We start from the raw sequence: 13,475 nt of genomic DNA, 5'->3' as shown, positions 1-13,475 counted from the left end.
TGGGAAAGGCCAGCTGATGATGTGGGAGGAAACCCAGGAGAGTGGTGCCCTGGAAGCCTGGAAGTGAGGAGATTGTTCCACAGAGGGAAGTCAAGGAAGGTGAAGATGAGCACCGGTCCTTGGATTTAGCTGCAGGGAGGTCCCTGTGACTTTGACAAGAGTCATTTCAGTGGAGTAGGAACGGCTTGAAAGGAGAAAGTTTAATGAAAATGAGAAAAGACTTAAATAAATGGAGAGATATACTATGTTCATGGATTAGAAGACTACATCTTGTTAAGATGGTGATTCTTCTCAAATTGATCTACTGATTAACTGCAATCCCAGTCAAAATCCCATTATATTTTTTGGTAGAAATTGACAAGGCAATGCTAAAATTTATGCAGAAATCCAAAGGACCTAGAGTAACCAAAACAATTTGAGAAAAGAACAAAGTTGGAGGACTTCACTGTGTGATTTCAAGACATTACAAATCTACAATAATCAAGGTACTGTAGTGTTGACATAAAGACAGACATAGAGATCAATGAGCAGAATATAGTCCAAAAACAAATCCACACTTGAAGAGTCAATTGATTTTTTGTTTGTTGTTAGTTTCGTTTTGTTTTTTTTTTGAGATGGAGTTTCATTCTTGTTGCAGAGGCTGCAGTGCAATGGCGCTATCTTGGCTCACTGCAACCTCTGCCTCTTGGGTTCAAGTGATTCTCCTGCCTCAGCCTCCTGAGTAGCTGGGATTACAGGTGCCTGCCACCACGCCCAGCTAATTTTTGTATTTTTAGGAGAGATGGGGTTCATCATGTTGGCCAGGCTGGTCTCGAATTCCTGACCTCAGGTGATCTGCCTGCCTCGGCCTCCCAAGTGCTGGGATTACAGGCGTGAGCCACCGCGCCCGGCCCGGCCTGTTTTTCTTTACACTATTGCACATTAGTATGATTAGCATAAAAGACAATTAGGGAACAGTCATACTGTCCACTCCATGGGCAGCAACCCTGCCTCCTCCATGCATTGCTGCAGGGTATTCTTAGCTCAATGCTTAGCATTTGGAGAGAGCATATGAAATACTACTTGGCCGGGCGCTGTGGCTCACACCTGTAATCCCAGCACTTTGGGAGGCCGAGGTGGGAGGATCACTTAAGCCCAGGAGTTTGAAACCAGCCTGGACGACATAGTGTGACTGTCTCCACAAAAAATTTTAAGAAAATTAGCTGAGTGCGGTGTCCCACACTTGTAGTCTGAGCTACTCAGGAGGCTGAGGCAGGAGGATCGCTTGAGCCCAGGAAGTCGAGGCTACAGTGAGTACTGATCGTGCAACCGCAGTCCAGGCTGGATGACCCAGCAAGCCTATGTCTCCAAACAAACACAAAAAAACAAAAAAACAAAACACACAGAAGAGACCAAGAGGCTCAGGGCCTCCATTCTCAGAGGAAGGTTTCTCTCCACCACCAGCCTGTCTGCATTCAAACGTGTTCTTTGCAACGACGACTTCCCTGGCTGCCCTATTTAAAATGTCCATGATCCTCCCAGTCTCCACCTCACACTGTATTATTTATTTTTTTTGAGAAGGAATTTCACTCATGCCGCCCAGGCTGGAGTGCAATCTCGGCTGACTGCAATCTCCACCTCCCGGGTTCAAGCGATTCTCCTGCCTAGCCTCCCGAGTAGCTGTGACTACAGGCGCGTGCCACTACGCCCGGCTAATTTTTTGTATTTTTAGTAAAGACGGGGTTTCACCGTGTTAGCCAGGATAGTCTCATCTCCTGACCTCATGATCCACCAGCCTAGGCCTCCCTAAGTGCTGGGATTACAGGCGTGAACTACCGCGCCCGGCTAATTTTTGTATTTTTAGTAGAGACGGGTTTCACCATGTTGGTCAGGCTGGTCTCTAACTCCTGACCTCAGGTGATCCGCCCGCCTCGGCCTACCAAGGTGCTGGATTACAGGCGTGAGCCACCAAGTCCGGCCTCTCACACTGCACTATTTTGCTTATTAATCTTGCTTCTTGTCCTCCTTCCCCACTAGACCGTGGGCTCCACGGCGGCTGGGACGCAGTAGCAGATCAATAAATATTTGCTAAGCTAATTAATGGCACTTGGGAAGTTTTGCAGAGAAGGCGGCCACGATCAGGCCCCGCCTAGCTTCCCCAAATAGGCCTCACGGCCCCAGGTCAGGGATCAAAGCAGTTCCCAGGCGCGCCCTTGGCCCGCGGGAAACCACTGCCCGGTCTTGGCCCAGGCGGCCCGTCCTACGGCCCAGGGTTCCTATTTCTGAGCCTCAAGGACCTCCTTTCCCACGGACCCCACGGCCACCGGGATCCCATCCCCCAGTTGCCCCACCGTCACCGCGGCCGCCACCACCGCCGCCGCAGTGGCGCCCGCTCTGCGCATGCTCCGGGGCGTCAGGACGCGCAGCGCGCAGAAAGCGAAGCGTGCGCAGGCGCGGGGCTATCGCGGCTGGTGTGGGGCGGTGCATCGAACGCGCGTGCTTCCTCCGGGCCACGCCCACCCCTGTCTGCCCAGGGGCAGGCGCGCACGCGCGCGGGGAGCGGAAGGGCGGGCTGGCGCGTGCACGAGGCCGGGCAGGCGGCGGAAGCTGGAGAGGCCGCCGCGGTGCTGAGGGGGAGGGGCGCCGGCGAGCGCGCGCGCAGCGGGGGCGCGGGCGGCGCGCGTGTGTGTGAAGGGGGGGCGGTGGCCGAGAAGGGCGGGCGCGCGCGCGAGGCTTCCCCTCGCTTGGCGGCGGCGGCGGCTTCTTTGTTTCGTGAAGACAAGCGAGACGCCCATTCTGCCCCCGGCCCCGCGCGGAGGGACGGGGGAGGCGCCGGGAAGGCGACGGCGCCGGCGGCTCCCGGTAAGGAACGCGGGCCGCGGGGGCAGTGCGGCGCGGGGCCCGGGAGGGCGGTTTGAATGGAGCCGGGACGCCGAGGGGGGAGGGGGCTGCCGGCGCGCCCTGTGCGGGGCCGGGGTACGGCGGCGCCCGAGGGTCAAGAAGCCCAGCCGGCAGCCGCGCGCGTGGGGAAGGCCACAGTGTCGCGAGGCCGCGGCAGCGGCGGCCCCCGCGGAGCGGCGGGGTGGGTGGGAGGCCAGGGCCGCGTGGAGGCCGCGCGATCCTCTCCGCGCGCGCTCTCGCCGGGGTCGCCGGACAAAGCTCGCCCCCCTTGCCCGGCACCCCTACAGTCGCCCTCCCAATTACAGCGACTGCAACAATAGGCAGGCGTTGGGGCTTTTCTGGCTGCGTGTTAACGGGTCCGACCCGAATGTTGCGTTTTCGGCGAAGCTGCGATCGGGGCTCAGTAGCCAAACCTCCAGATATGTCCGGCGTCGGCCGGACACGGGCATTAGCGGTCCCCTTGGGCTAGCCGACCTCAAATTGTCTTAAAAACGCGTCATTCCAGATTTTCAAGGAAAGGTAAAGGACTCCCCCAATGCCTTACAGTTAGTGACTTCAAAATGTTTGCCCGAATTGGGGTTGGGGATGGGATCGGCGACAAGTAGGGGAGCACGGAGGAAATCCTTTGCTGTGTAAAAGCATTGCTTTTCTTTTACATCCTTTTTTCCCCTTCCCAATTGGTTTTTCAGATTAAGGCTTTTATTTTCAACGTGGACCTTTTGGGCGAGTGTTTTGTCGCGATCTTGAAGACACCAGTCTTGATTTTTTCTTTTTCTTTTGGTCAGTGACTCCTTGGGGAAAGTAGAAAGGGAGTAAGCGGAAAAGCCGCTTCGCAGAAATTTGAAACAAGTTTTGAGTTTGGATTGATAGGCTGCATTCAAGCTTGATTCCTGGTGCTGTCAGTCACTTAGCACACTGTCACTTTAGGGAAGTGGCTTAACCTCTCTGAACCTCTTAGTTTTCCTCCTTTGTGAAAGCTCCTTTGTGAAAGGGGGTAATCTCCCAAATGGAATTGATGAAAGCCTGTAAAATGGTTCCTGGCAAGCGGGAAGCACTATTGTTATTGTCTGGTCCAATCTCCCTCATTGTTCAGCAAATAACTTCTTGAGGCCCTACTAACTGTTGGATGGTGAGGGGTTGGATCCTGGAGCCTCTGCAGTCTTGGAGGGGAGCGGGTGGTAAATGTGGGAACAAACTCTCTTGGCCTATCATTTAGTGCTCTTAACCTGCACTGTGAGAGGGACACAACGGACAGGCAGGGGATCGGTGGTAGCCAGAGATCACGGGGGCTGCTTGGAAGAGGGGGCCTCAAAATCAGGGAGGATGTGTAGGGTTGTATTTTGTTTTTGAGACAGTCTCGCCTGTCGCCCAGGCTGGAGTTCAGAGTCCCGATCTCCGCTCACTGTAACCTCCGCCTCCTGGATTCAAGCGATTCTCCTGCCTCAGTCTTCTGAGTAGCTGGGACTACAGGCGCCCGCCACCACGCCTGGCTAATTTTTGTATTTTTAGTAGATACGCGGTTTTACCACGTTGGCCAGGCTGGTCTCAAACTCCTGACTTAAGGTGATCCACCCACCTCGGCCTCCCAAAGTGCTAGGCTACATGTGTGAGCCACCGCGCCAGGATTGTATTTTGACTCTCCCTGGCCACCTTGGACTAGCCATTGTTCCCCTCAGCTACACTCATACATCAATTTGGTCCTTTGCGGTGTAGCTGTCACCCCCAGCACCGTGAGAGCTGGGGTTGTGTCTGCCTGGCTGGCCCCACAGTACCCTGGGCCTGACACATAGTAGGTCTTTAGCGAACTTATGTGGATTGAATGAGGGGGTCCTGTGGAATATCGCGTGACCATCTGTGTAAAAGGTTTGGTGCAGGGCCGGGTGCAGTGGCTCACACCTGAAATCCCAGCACTTGGGGAGGCTGAGGCGGGAGAATTGCTTGAGCCCAGGAGTTTGAGACTAACCTGGGGAACATAGTGAGACCTCATCTCTACAAAAAATACAAAAATTAGCTGAGTCTGGTGGCATGCACTGGTGGTCCCAACTACTCAGGAGGCTGAGGTAGGAGGATTGCTTGAGCCAGAGAGGTGGAGGCCGCAGTGAGCCATTCTTGCGCCCCTGCATTCCAGCCTGTGCACCACAGTAAGATTGTCTCAAAAAAAACAAAAAAAAAGAAAAAGCTTGGTGCAGGACTGGGGATGGATTGTAAGGGATACAGGTTAGTTGTTTGAACGGTTTTTGAACTTTCCAAGCCATTGTTTCCTGAACCTCAGTTGTCCTCCTCTCCCCTACAAAGTGTGGGGTGGTGGTTAGCGTGGGGTGGTGGTAAAGAGTACTCATTCTGGAATCAGACCTCCTGAATTCACACCCAGCTCTCTAAATCGTAGCTTAACCTCAAGCGAGGCGCTTAGCAGTAGGGCCCCCCACTTGTGAAACAGGTAGGACGAGATGCCCGAAACTTCACAGGCTTCTTGTGAGGGTTGAATGAGGTCACATGGGAAGCTGCTAACACACTGCTGCACCTGATGCATAGTGAACACTTGATTTTTTTTTTTTTTTTTGAGACAGAGTCTTGCTCTGTCACCCGGGCTAGAGTGCAGTGCCCCTGTAGTCCCAAGCTCCTTGAGAGGCTGGGGCAGGAGGTCCAGGCTTCAGTGAACCATAATTGAGCCACTGCACTCCAGCCTGGGTGACGAAGCGAGACCCTGTCTAAAAAAAGAAATAAAAATTAATTCACGCATAGTTAGGAAAGTAATAAATGGTTTTGAATGGGCCACCTAAAATCATTTTGTGTCCAGCCCTTTAGGAGACATAAATGTTGATCATGCAGGCTTTTGAGCAGGGGAGGTGATGTCATCAGAATTGTGATATAGGGCAGTGCAGTGGTCTCTAAACTTTTTGTCAGTGAGGAGCATTCCAACATAGGTGTATTTATTTACAATTTATTTGTATACCTTTGCTTCTCCTTGGGGACCCTCAAAACACCAGGAGATAACCTTAGACCATTCCATGTTTTGGCTGTTTGTGGGAGGTGGGAGCATGGGAGGGACTAGGGTTTTGGGCAGATGTCTGGTGGAACTTACTTACCTTTTTTTTTTTTTTTTTTGAGACGGAGTCTTACTCTTGTTGCCCAGGCTGGAGTGCAATGGCGCGATCTCGTCTCACTGCAACTTCTGCCTCCCGGGTTCAAGCGATTCTTCTGACTCAGCCTCCTGAGTAGCTGGGATCACAGGCGTGCACCACCACACCTGGCTAAGTTTTGTATTTTTAGTAGAGATGGGGTTTCACCATGTTGGCCAAGCTGGTCTTGAACTCCTGACCTCAACTGATCCACCCACCTTGGCCCTTGGCCTCCCAAAGTACTGGGATTACAAGTATGAGCCACCGCGCCCGGCCTCTTTTTGTTTTTTCTTTTGAGACAGAGTCATTCTGTTGCCCAGGCTGGAGTGCAGTGGCACGATCTCGACTCACTGCAACCTCCGCCTCCCGGTCTCAAGCGATTCTCGTGCCTCAGCCTCTGGAGTGGCTGGGACTACAGACGTGCACTACCATGCCCAGCTGATTTTTGTATTTTTAGTAGAGACAGGGTTTCACCATGTTGGCCAGGCTGGTCTTGAACTCCTGGCCTCCTGTGATCTGCCTACCTCGGCCTCCCAAAGTGCTGGGATTACAGGAGTGAGCCACTGTGCCCAGCCAGTCTGGTGGAACTTTCTATCAGTAAGGAAACTGAGGCCTAGGGTTATTTTCTTTCCACAAGGGCTGTCAAGTCAACCACCTGGGTTTGACTCCTGGTTTTGTCTTTTTCCGTCCCTCGGTCATCAAGGCTGCCATGGCACAGAGGGACCCATTCATGGTGCCTGTAGACAGAACACAATGTGAATGGTGCCCCCTGGAGTTGTGCAAGAAATGACCCAGCCACTCTTCCCCATTTATGTGGCGAACAAGCATGCATTGAGCGCCTGCTGTGTGCCAGGCACTGCTGGGGAGCTGGGGATTCCATGGGGAACGGGCAGACAAGGGTCCTGTTCTTAGTAGCTCACATCCCACTCTTGACTTGCAAAGGGGGACAGTACTAGTACCCAGCTTGTAGGACTGCTGCAAGAGCTGAACAACCAGTGACAAATGCGAAGTGCTTAGAATGGTGCCTGGCACGTAGTGCTAAACAGTTGTTAGCTCTCGTCATTTATTAGGATTCCTGCAACAGCCTGATGGGATGACACAGATAATATACTTTTTCCTCTTGTAATAAGTTCTGTATGTTTCAAAGTGGTAGCAAAGGAATCAGCTCCTTCATTTTGTCCTTAATGACTGCACATTGTTTAACAGCAGGGATACATTTTGAGGAATGCGTTGTGAGATGATTTTGTGGTTGTGTGAAGATGATAGAGTGTGCTTACACACGTCTAGATGGTGGAGCCTAGTCCACAAGTAGGCTCTGTGGTATAACCTATTGTTCCCAGGCTATAAACCTGTACAGCATGTCACTGTACTGATTATTGTGACCCGATGGTATTTGTGTACCTAAATATATCTAAACATAGAAAACGTATGGGAAAAATACAGTATTATGATCTTTAAAAAATTTTTCTAATTAGACAATTCAAGGAGGAAGGTATAATCTTACGGGACTATTGTATATTTGGTCCGTCATTGACAAAAATGTTATGTGGTGAAGAAAACCATGCTTTGAAATTTCACCATAAGGCATTGGAAAGGGGAGAGTGTTTAGTGGCATGGGTTTTTTTTTTTGAGATGAAGTTTCGCTCTTGTTGCCCAGGCTGGAGCGCAATGGCGCGGTCTCGGCTCACTACAACGTCCGACTCCCGAGTTCAAGCAATTCTCCTGCCTCAGCCTCCCGAGTAGCTGGGATTACAGGTGCCCGCCACCATGCCTGGCTAATGTTTTGTATATTTAGTAGAGACGGGGGTTTCACCATGTTGACCAGGCTGGTCTTGAACTTCTGACCTCAGGTGACCCACCTGCCTCGGCCTCCCAAAGTGCTGGGATTATAGACGTGAGCCACTGCGCCCGGCCGGCTTTTTAAAAATATCAAATGTTCAGCCGAGTGCGGTGGCTAGTGCCTGTGATCCCTACACTTTGGGAGGCCCAGCAGGGCAAATCACTTGATCCCAGGAATCCAAGACCAGCCTGGGCAGCATGGCGAAACCCTGTCTCTACAAAAAAGTTTAAAAATTAGCCGGGCATGGTGTTGCACGCCTGTAGTCACAGCTACTTGGGAGGTTGAGGTGGGAGGATCAAGCCCAGGAGGTGGAGGCTGCAGTAAGCTGTGATCGCACCACTGCACTCCAACCTGGGTGACACAACAAGACCCTATCTTAAAAAAGCCTGGGGGTTGGGCTGGGCTTGGTGGCTCATCCCTGTATTCCTAGCACTTTGGGAGCCGAGGTGGGCGCATCGCCTGAGCTCAGGAGTTCAAGACCAGCCTGGGCAACATGGTGAAACCCCGTCTCTACGAAAATACAAAAGAAATTAGCTGGGCATGGTGGCGTGCACCTGTAGTCCTAGCTACTTGGGAGACTGAGGCAGGAGAATTGCATGAACCTGGGAGGCTGAGATTGCCGGGAGCCGAGATCGTGCCACTGCACTCCAGCCTGGGCGACAGAGCAAGAGTCCATCTCTACCAAAAAAAAAAAAAAAAAAGCCGGGGGGTGGGAAGGATAAGAGCTGCTGGAATACTGGGGGAAGGTATGAGAGGGAACAGGTCAGAATGAAGCCTGAGGCTGGAGCTTCAGGTGCTGCCACCCTCATAAGTGTCAACCCTAAGGAGACATAGAGGACTCATTAGTATGCCCAGTGATTTCTTGATTGAAGTTTTCTCTTAACTGCATCCTGAGGACATTAATTTTTCAGGGTGTGGGATTGATGGGCATGTGAATTGTGGCCTCAACTCTTCTTTATGTGTGGGAAAGGGCCTGGATGGAAGTGCCAGGTGTAGCTGGGTTTGTTGTTACAGGGCAGAGAGAAGGGACACATTGATTTCCCTCCAATTCTCTCGGGGAAGGGGGCTTTCTTGTTGTTGTTGTTGTTGTTGTTGTTTTGAGATGGAGTCTCGCTCTCGCTCTGTCGCCCAGGCTGGAGTGCAGTGGCGCGATCTCGGCTCACTGCAAGCTCCGCCTCCTGGGTTCAGCATTCTCCTGCCTTAGCCTCCTGAGTAGCTGGGACTATAGGCGCCCGCCGCCACGCCCAGCTAATTTTTTTTTTTTTTTTTTTGTATTTTTAGTAGAGACGGGGTTTCACCGTGTTAGCCAGGAGGATAGTCTCGATCTCCTGACCTCGTGATACGCCCACCTCAGCCTCCCAAAGTTCTGGGATTACAGGCGTGAGCCACTGTGCCCGGCTGGAAGGGGGCTTTCTTTAGAAAACAGGTAAATGTTAGCAGGGTGGAAACCAACCCTGGCCCCTTTCAAATGTTTTTTTTCTTGAGACAGAGTTACTCTTTTCGCCCAGGCTGGAGTGCAGTGGCGTGATCTCGGCTCACCGCAACCTCTGCCTTCCAGGTTCAAGCTATTCTCCCACCTCAGCCTCCTGAGTAGCTGGGATTACAGGTGTGCGCCACCATGCCCGGCTAATTTTTTTCTTCTTATTTATTTATTTATTTATTTTTTTGAGATGGAGTCTTGCTCAATCTCCCAGGCTGGAGTGCAGTGGCACGATCTCAGCTCACTGCAATCTCCGCCTCCCAGGTTCACGCCATTCTCCTGCCTCAGCCTCCTGAGTAGCTGAGAATACAGGCACCTGCCACCACGCCTGGCGGGGGTTTCACCATGTTATCCAGGATAGTCTCGATCTCCTGACGTGATCCGCCCGCCTCGGCCTCCCAAAGTGCTGGGATTACAGGCATGAGCCACCGTGCCCGGCCAGTAATTTTGTATTTTTAGTAGAGCCGGGGTTTCTCCGTGTGTTGGTCAGGCTGGTCTTAAACGCCCGACCTCAGATGATCTGCCCGCCTTGGCCTTCCAAAGTGCTGAGATTACAGGCATGAGCCACCACTCCCAGCCTCAAATGTTTTTTTAAGTCCCAGACTGGTTTCCAGAGCTTCGCTTTTGGGGACTCTGTTACCTCCCTAAAGGGGCATAGTTTCATTTATGTATGTGGACACTTGTCACTGTGAACCGTTTTGCTCTGTGTGCAGCCAGCTGTGTGTGTGATAGAGGAGCACAGGCCCCGTTTTTAATAGTGATCGACTTTAAAATGGTTCCTTGAGGAGGTTTTTTTTTTTTTTTTCCCACTTTTTATTTTTTTAGAGACGGAGACTCTCTGTGTTACTCAGGCTGGTCTTTAACTCCTGGACTCAAGTGATCCTCCAGCCTCCACCTCCTGACTAGCCGTGGTAACAGGCGTGATCCACTGTGCTAGCTCTTGGGGGTTTTTTAAGTTTTGTCTTCGCCACTGGCAAGTCACGCCCCAGTGGCTCAGGAAGCAGGTGGCTGATGTGACAGTTGCTGCTCACCTGTTCCAGCGGGAGACTTGAAGGGGAGGGTCTGCTGTATGCGACCCAGCTTGCTCCGAAAGTCCCAGTAAAGGGACATAGTGGATGTCTCATTGTGCCCAGGGAGCTGAAACTGGCCCTGTGATGATCAAATGTGATTCTGGCACAGCCTGGACTGGCTGGGCACCCGAAGGCCTTGCCCGCCTCCTGGAGGCATCTCCTGGGTGCTCCCGCCTGTGGGAGTGGCTCTTTGCTTGCCCCTCCTCTTGGTTCTGCCCTTCCTTGACCTTCAAGGTTCTCATCCTATTCGTTTTGATCCTCGGCCTGAATCAGTTACTCAGGCCCTGGAGTCAAAGAGACTTGAGGCAGGATTCTGTTCTGCATGACTTAACCTCTTTGAACTCAGAATTCTGTTTTCCTCTCAGAATCTCCCTGGCCTCCACCCTCTACCTCCGGAACCAGGGCCTGAACCCCGGCCCTGCTTGGCTTTGCCAAGCCTTGCTCTAGGGCTTGGTCAGCCTCGAGGAAGGGGGGCCTTGTTATGTTTATTGAAAAATTTATGTTTTAGGTTTCACTTTCGTAGAAGTGGGGGTCTTGATGTTATCTCCTAGGCTGGTCTTGAACCCCTTGGCTCAAAGGATCTGCCTACTTCAGCCTCCCAAAGTGCTGGGATTATGGGTGTGAGCCACCGCACCCGGCCCCTTTTTATATTTCTTTCTTTTTTTTTTTTGAGATGGAGTTTGGCTCTTGTTGCCCAGGCTGGAGTGCAATGGCGGGGTCTCCACCGAAACCTCCACCTCCTGGGTTCAAGTGATTCTCCTGCCTCAGCCTCCCGAGTAGCTGGGATTACAGGCACGCACCACCACACCCGGCTAATTTTGTATTTTTAGTAGAGACGGGGTTTCTCCGTGTTGGTCAGGCTGGTCTCAAACTCCCGACCTCAGGTGATCCGCCTGCCTCAGCCTCCCAAAGTGCTGGGATTACAGGCGTGAGCCACTGTGCCCGGCCCCCTTTTTATGTTTGTAACAGCACGTCCCAGCTGAGACCCTGGTGTTCACCCTTGCCTCATCTCTTGCCCTCACTCGCACATCCATTCCATCACCATGTCCAAAGAAATTAAAGTCATTATCAGACCGTGCCACTCCCATGCCTGGAACATTCTAGCAGCTCCCCACTGTACTGGATGCTCCTGGAGCCCCTTTGCTGCGGCCCTCAAGGCCTGTGACTTCTCCCCTATGCCCCACCTGTGGCTGCACCCACTTGCCCTCTGAGGTATGATATGGAATATATTTGGTCTTTGCGCCACATGTCATAGGAGTGATAGGTGTGTCTTTTAAAATTCATAATGAGCCCCTTTTGATCACAGCTGAGTTTATGCTCATGAGGTGATTTAGGATGGGGCTCCTAGATAGCCCAGGATGGGGCTGGTTACCAGAAAGACCAAGTGGTTAGAGGGTGGCGTGCGCGGAGGGGCCATTGAAGCTCTCTGTATTTCTTCCATCTGGTTGACCCCGAGTCGTATCCATTATAATAAACCATTAATGGGAAGTGAAGTGCCTGCCTTAGTTCTGGGCGCTGCTTTAGCAAATCAATCAAACCGAGAAGGGGGTTGTGGGAATTCCCAATTTATAGGTGGCTGGGCAGAAGTACTGGACCCTGGGATGTGCAAATGGCATTTGTAGTGGGAGCAGTCTTGTGGGACAGCTCTTTTTCTTTTAGAAACAGTGTCACTCTCTCACCCAGGCTGGAGTGCAGTGGTACAGTCATAGCTCACTGCAGTGTCCAGCTCCTGGGCTCATGTCATGCTCCCGAGTAGCTGGGACTACAGGTGCGCACCACTGCCAGGCTTAGCTAATTTTTACATTTTTTGTAGAGACAGGGTGCTATGCTTCCTAGGCTGGTTTCAAACTCTTGGCCTCAAGCAGTTCTCCCACTTTGGCCTCCCAAAGCACTGTGGTTAGGTGAGCCCACTGCATCTGGCTGATAAAGTCCTTAACTTGTGGGAGATAGAGTCTGAATTGAGTTAAATTGTAGGACACCCAGCTGGTGTTTGGAGACTTGGAGAATTACTTGGAAGAGACCCACATATCTGGTCACAGAATTGTTCTCTGTTGTGAGAGTATAGTAGAAGAAAACTGGTTTTCTCTGAGTTGGTGTCAAAAGTGCTTTGTGAGAGTGTAGAGAAACGGAGTGTGGGCCGGGCGCGGTGGCTCACGCCTGTAATCCCAGCACTTTGGGAGGCTGAGGTGGGTGGATCACCTGAGGTCGGGAGTTTGAGACCAGCCTGACCAACACGGAGAAACCCAGTCTACTAAAAATACAAAATTAGCTGGGCGTGGTGGCGCGTGCCTGTAATCCCAGCTACTTGAGAGGCTGAGGCAGGAGAATCGCTTGAACCCAAGAGGCAGAGATTGCAGTGAGCCGAGATCGCACCATGGCACTCCAGCCTGGGCAACAAGAGTGAAACTTCATCTCAAAAGAAAAAAAAAAAAAAGAAAGAAACGGAGTGTGTTTTCCCACCTTCCCTGCTCCAGCCACACTGGCTGACTTGCTGTGCCTTGGAATATGCCAAGCACAGTCCAGGGCCTTTGCACTTGCTGTTCCTCTGTGGTAGATAAATAACCACATGGTGCCCATGTCACTACAGATCTCTGCTCAGACATCTTCATCACTGAGATGTCCCAGGCCACCATAGAAGGAGTGCCTCTCATCTGTTAACCCTGCAAACTCTGCTTGATTAGATTTATAGCACTTCCACCCTCTATTTGACATTGTGTCTTTTTTTTTTCCTCTCTTTGAGACAAGGTCTTGGTCTGTCACCCAGCAGGTAGTACAGTGGTGCAATCATAGCTCATGGCAGTCTGGACCCTCCCACCTCGGCCTCCCAAGTAGCTGGGACTACAGCCGCATGCCAGCTAATTTTTGTATTTTTCGTAGAGACGAGGTTTCACCATGTTGCCCAGGCTGGCCTAAAATTCCTGGCCTCAAGTGATCTACCTGCCTCAACCTCCCAAAGTGCTGGAATTACAGGCATGAGCCACCGTGCCCACCCTGAATACTTTTTTTTTTTTTTGGAGGGGGGAGATGGAGTTTTGTTCTTGTCGCCCAGGCTGGAGTGCAATGGTGCGATCTTGGCTCACTACAAC

General features: G+C 51.9%; 1 protein-coding gene across 17 annotated transcripts in view; it reads left to right on the top strand.

The window, feature by feature from the left end:
- The first annotated feature begins 2,553 nt into the window (after window positions 1–2,553).
- SMARCA4 (SWI/SNF related, matrix associated, actin dependent regulator of chromatin, subfamily a, member 4) overlaps window positions 2,554–13,475 on the top strand; it is a 100,381-nt gene continuing 89,459 nt past the window's right edge. For 11 of the 17 annotated variants that reach the window (XM_030820843.1, XM_030820841.1, XM_030820838.1 and 8 more), the window contains exon 1: window positions 2,554–2,841. The gene's annotated coding sequence lies outside the window, so the exon portion shown is untranslated. Of the gene's footprint in view, window positions 2,842–2,978; window positions 3,400–13,475 lie in introns of those variants that run through there. The other 6 variants (XM_030820828.1, XM_030820830.1, XM_030820831.1 and 3 more) reach the window with 2 other exon arrangements.

This window comes from Nomascus leucogenys, chromosome 10 (genome assembly GCF_006542625.1).
Source record: "Nomascus leucogenys isolate Asia chromosome 10, Asia_NLE_v1, whole genome shotgun sequence".
Taxonomy (NCBI): domain Eukaryota; kingdom Metazoa; phylum Chordata; class Mammalia; order Primates; family Hylobatidae; genus Nomascus; species Nomascus leucogenys.
This window is presented reverse-complemented; position numbering and strand designations above follow the sequence as displayed.